The following is a 5735-nucleotide window of genomic DNA, read 5'->3' as shown; positions in this document are numbered from 1 at the left end:
CCTTGCATGTGTTCCTGCGTATTGTCTTGGGGATTCTGCCTCGAAGTGACAACATCCCTCTCGGACTTAAGTCACTTAGTTAACATCATCCCCTCTAGGTGTAGGTCTCTCCAGACCACGTGGCACTGTCCATTCGTCCATCCGCGGGCCCGTAGTGGAACTGCCGGGTCTTCCAGGAGTTTTCTGTGGAATGTTTTGAGGGACTTCTGTCCTGTTTTCCCTAATGGCTTTCCTCCACCTCCGTTTCGCCCTCTCCCCCTCGCCCCCACCACCAACCCCTGTTCCGTGTTGCCTTCTGTCTTCTGTCGGAGAGCGGATTCTGTCAGGTATGAGTCGAGAGCTCTGTGTCCGCCCGCCAGCCCGCCCACCCGGCCCCATCTCGAACGGTGGTCTCTATCACGTGTTCCGTCAGGAGCAGGCACTTTCTGCTTGTTTTTGGAACTTGCTGTCGAGATTCCAGGTTCTGGGCCTGTCCGGATACCTCTTAGAAACGGAAATGCGTGCGTTTTCCCCTTTTTAAAATTGTGTTCGTTTGTTTACTTATTTATTTATTTATTTACTTACTTACATTTATTTATTTATTTAGGCCTTTTTTTTTTTTTTTTTTTTTTTTTTTTTTTTTTTTTTTTTGGTTCTTGCTGCTGTTGTTGCTTTCGGTGGTTGTTTGTTTATTCGGGGAGGGGAGGTAATTCGTTTCTTTTGCTGGTTTGTTGCCTGACTTAGTGATTGCCTGACTTACCGACTTCCTTATTTACTTGAACGGAAGTCCTGAAGATCGAACCCTGCACCTTGCGCGTGCTGGGCAGGCACTCTGCCCCTGAGTTCTACGCTCCATCCTCCCCCCTCGCCCCCTCCCCCATTTGGGGGAGGAAAAAAATAATTTTTTTTTTCTTTTAAACTGAAAACGTCCTTTTGGGTCTCCCGCGCGTGTTTCATCCCTGGTTTTCTGGCTTCTAGGAGGTGGAGTTGACCGAGTTCTTGGGCTGTTGAGGAGAGGAACCCCTGATGGGCTGCGGTTGTGCTTTTTCTACGGTGTTTTTGTTTTTGTTTTTAAACCCCAGAGTAGTTCTACAACTTGATTTCCCTTTGGTGGTGGGTTTTGTCGTTTGTTTTCATGTTTCCTTCCTTTCTTCCTTTCTTTCTTTCTTTCTTTCTTTCTTTCTTTCTTTCTTTCTTTCTTTCTTTCTTTCTTTCTTTCTTTCTTTCTTTCTTTCTTTCTTTCTTTCTTTCTTTCTTTCTTTCTTTCTTTTTCTTTTCTTTTCTTTTCTTTTCTTTTCTTTTCTTTTCTTTCCTTCCTTCCTTCCTTCCTTCCTTCCTTCCTTCCTTCCTTCCTTTCTTTCTTTTCTTTCTTTTTTTTTTTTTCGGATGGGGCTACAGTTTCCTTGTCCACGTTGACTGTGTCAAACACACGCACCGACACACACACGCACACCCAGACACGCGGATGCGCATGCACAGTGTTGCTCTGTGTAGATGCACTGAACCTCGATTTACCGAGCGGGTGGCTATCGACTCGCCCCCCCGAACCCCCGCCCGCATTTTTTTGTTTTCCCTCCTCCTTCCTGCGGTTGTGGTCAGCCGTGCTGACGTCCGTGTTCTCACGACCGACCGCGAGTGCGTTTTCCCCAGGCGCCCGTTTGTTGTCTTTGGGCTTTGTCGCGATCTGTGCCGAGATCGATTTCTCTTTCCGCTTCGATGGGGTTCGCGGTCTTCATCCTTTCTTTTCTAGCTTCTGGGCTTTGCCTGTCTGCTTTCGAAAGACCTCCCGCATTCGAGAGGACGGACTCCAAAGCCGATTCCTGCGTTGTTCTCTGAGCGCTCGCCTGGTTTCGGTTTGCCAGCCCCCGCCTTCCCTCCCTCTTCCCCTCCTCCCCTTCCCAACCTCCCACCCGGGAACCCGGGATCTCGTCCTGGTCGCTCTGGGCCACCCGCGGCGTCGGCCCCGGCCCCGCCGGCGTGTCCGTGTGATCTCCCCCGCCCGGGGAATCGCGTGGGGAGCGCGTCCCCTTCGCGGCAGCCGCCCGGCCGGCCGTGTCTTGCCAAACCCCGGCTCCCTCCGTCCTCCCCGCCCTGATCTGTTGCCGGGGTCGCGTCGCGCCGCGTCGCGTCGTGTCGCCTCGTGTCGTGCCGTGCCGTGCCGTGCCGTGCCGTGACGAGGGTGAGCGGGCTCCGAGGCGGACGCCACGGGGCCGCCCGGCGCCTCAGTCCGGGACGAGCTCGGGCGTTTGGGCGGCCGGCGGCGGTCGGGATCGGTTCCGGGGACGTTGGCGACGGTTGTCGGGCGCCATCTGGCTGCCGCTCTGAGATCGTCCCTCTTCTCCCGAGCGTCGGCGACCTCGGCAAGGGATGGGGCTCGGCGGCGGGGCCCGAGGCAGACTTCGGGGAGGCTGGCGACACCGGCGGTGACAGTCCCCGTGGCGCTGAGCCGCGGGCGCGTCCTGCTCTCGGCGCAGATTGGACTCGCAGGATGATGAGGGGGTGACTGTCGCCGCGCTCCCGGGATCTCGTGTGCCGGGGGAAGCCGTGTGGCCTGGCCTGGTCGACCAGCATCCGCCTGTGCCCCTCCAGCCGCGGAGACCGACCCGAGCCGATCGGACACGGCCTGCGCCTTGCCGCCGCGGGGGAAAGGGAGAGAGTGTCCCGCGCCCGGGCCGCCGGCGGCTAGGTGGTCAGGCCCTCGTCTGCGTCCCTTGGACGACTGCTCGTGAGGCGAGGAGCGGCCCGGGCCCAGTGCGGTGAGGCCGGGGACGGGCGCGCTGGGGTTCCCGGTCGTCGGAGGCGCCTCCTTGGATGAAATGTTTTCTGAGTCCCGATGGATCCGGAGACGTGGCTGGGCCGGCCCCTGTTGGCGCGGGAGGCCTGGGAGGGGGTGCCCCCCGGCCCGTAAGCCTGCCCGCGTGGGTTCCGGTGGCGTTGGAGGGACCGAGACTTCATCCGGACTCGGGGACCGGCACGGGGGCGTCCTGCGAGGGATGTGGGGGAGGCAGGCTTTCCCCGGCCCGGGGCCCGGTGCTCGGGAGCGGTCCCTCGTGGGGGGCCCTCTCGTCGGAGGCGCCTCTGTGGCATCTCCCCGAGTCCCCGGCCACGCGGGCGAGAAAAGGGCAGGGCGTCCCCGGCCTGATCCCGTCTCCCTCTCGTCCCTTCCCATTCCCATTCCCATTCCCATTCCCACTTCTCCTCCTAAGCCTCCTCCTAATCCCCCTCCCCTCTCCCCTCTCCCCTCTCCCCTCCCCCTACCAACCCCCCCACCCCGGTCGATCAGATGGCCCCCGAGAGCTTCGGGGCTGCCATTTATGGGGGTAGGGCTGGGGGCAGGTGGCCGGACCGAGGTCCCGGGGTCCCCCCTTGCAAATCGTGGACCCGCCCCGTTTCTGGGCGCTGTCATTTTTCCTGTCGTGTTGGGCATTTTCTGCCAGCAGATAGGTGCTGACACGGTCTTCCTCGGTGTCTGTCACCGAGTGTTGGGTCTCCGGACGCGTGCGGGGCTCTGGGCTTCTCTCTGCGTGAGCCCTGGCCTGGTAGCCGACTCCGCTTCTGACACTTGAGCCGCCCGCCCGGGCCTGCGCGCCGGCTCTCGTGTGTGCGTCCGGCTGACGTGGCCCGTGGTGCCACCTCCGGTCTCTGGTGGCCCGAGGGCGGTGGGGTGAGGTGGCGGCGTGGGTCTTTTACCCCGTGCGCTCCCCGCCGCAGGCACCCGGTGGTGGCCGGCACGACCCCACCCCCGTAGGCTCCGTGCCGCGTGTCAGGCATTCCCCGCCTGGGGTCGTTGGCCGCTCTCCTCGGAGAGGACTGAGGAGTGGGTGGCGCCTGGCGAGGCTGAAGCAGGCCCCTCTGGTGGTTGTCCTCGCCGGGCCCTCCCCTCTGGGGCCTCCCTGCCCCACATGGCTGGCTCGCTCGCTCGCTCGCTCACTCACTCACTAGATCGATGTGGTGAAGTCATGCTCCCCCGGGCCGGGCCTAAGCCGCGCCAGACGAGGGACGGGGACGTTCATGGCGAACGTGGCTTCTCTTCTCGTTCTGCCTGCGGGCCCCTCGCCTCTCCTCTGCCGCCCGTGGGTGGCGGGGGGAAGGCAGGGGTGCGGACTCCGGCCCGACCTCGGTCTCCCGTGCCTTGTGGTGTCGGCGGGGCCGGGGTCTTGTGACGCGGCAGACACTCTCGCCTCCTCGCCTGCTCGGCGTCCTGTCTCGCGAGCGGCCCTCCCCCGCGGCGGGGGAGGGCTGCCCCGCCGCCACGCCACGTACCCCCTCGTCGGGGTGTGAGCGTGTCTCGCCTTGGTCCTCTGCGGTGCCCCTGGAGCGCTCCAGGTTGTCCCTCAGGTGCCCGAGGCCGAGCGGCGGCATCGCTTCCCGTCCCCAGCGAGTCCTCTCGGGTAACCCCTGCGGTGGTCGTGTCTCCCGAGCGCCTCTCTTGAGGCGTGGGGGAGGGGTCGAGACGGTAAGCGAGGCGTGGCCGCTCCCCACCCTCGGTGGGGCCGGGGCCGCCTCCTGAACGTCAGTCCTCACCCTGTACCGGGGGGGGGACTGACGTGGCCGGGCGCACGCCGGGTGGGTCCCCCTCAGCGGGGTTCGCGCCCGGGCGTGGGAGCGATCGTGGTGGGGCCGGGTGATGTGCCGGTGGGGGGCGGGCGTCTGTCCCGTCCCCACGCGGTCTTGGGTGCGTCTCCTCGCGAGGTGGCACGCACGGGTTCTCCCCGGTCCCGACCGCGAGCGCTCGCTTCTTGGCCCGCTGCTTACCCCTACCGCAGACCCCTCCTGCCCAGCCGAGCGCTGGCGTACACGTCGGAGGGCTTCCGTAGGCCTGAACGGGGCACGCTGGGTGGGGGGCGATGCGCCCTCGGTGAGAAAGCCTTCTCTAGCGATCTGAGAGGGGAGCCTTGGGGGCACCGGACCCCCCAGCCGCCGCTCCTCCATCCAGAGCGTGCAGTCACTCTCCACGGGGAGCGACTGCCGCGGCGTGTGGGCAGGGCCCCGTCGCTTTGGCGTGTGGGCTGCGCTGGCCCCGCGGTGGGGCCGAGTGCTGTTCTTGGCCTGCTGTGGCCCGCGCCTCCCCCCTCCGAGTCGGGGGAGGGTTCCGCCGGGCCGGGCCCGGCGTCTGGCGCGGGGCCGTGCGAGCGCGCGCGCGCGCGTGCGTGTGCGCGGGCTTGGCCTCCCCGGCGCGTGCCGTGGGGGGAGGGGGAAGGCGGTCCACCCCGACTTGGGCCCCCCCCACCAGTCTCCGCGCCGCGAGGAGCCACCCCACCTGTTCCGGTCCCGAGACGCAGCCACCGGTGGCGGTGCGTGGGCCACGGGTCGGGCCGCCTCGCTCGGCAGCGTTTCCCCGGGCCGCGAGGCCTGGGGGCGAGCCAGACGAAGCTGGGTGGCGGTGGTGGACGGACAGACGAGACGCAGACGGACGAGTGAGCGAGTGGAAGGGGCTACCCTCTGGAATGGGGGTGTTTAGCCTGCTGCGCGCGAGTCCCGGCGGCGAGCGGGGCCGGGGTGTGGGAGGAACCGCCGAGGGTTGGCTGAGGCCGGCCGGCGTCCTGGGCGTCGCGGGGCCGCCCCCACGTGTGGGGGTGGTGGGATCCCGCGGTGGTTTCCCCGGCGGCCCGGTCGTGTCTCGAGATTTCCCCTTCCCTGGGTTGGTGCCCGCCCGCACCCACGACCCCTGCCGGCCGTCGCTCTTGCGCGCGAGCGGCCCCTCCTCGTCGCCGCCGCCGGCCCTCCCCTGCCCTGCCAGGACCGATGGCCGCCCG

This window comes from Camelus bactrianus, unplaced genomic scaffold, assembly GCF_048773025.1.
Source record: "Camelus bactrianus isolate YW-2024 breed Bactrian camel unplaced genomic scaffold, ASM4877302v1 HiC_scaffold_41, whole genome shotgun sequence".
NCBI lineage: Eukaryota > Metazoa > Chordata > Mammalia > Artiodactyla > Camelidae > Camelus > Camelus bactrianus.
Note: the sequence above shows the minus strand (reverse complement) of the source record.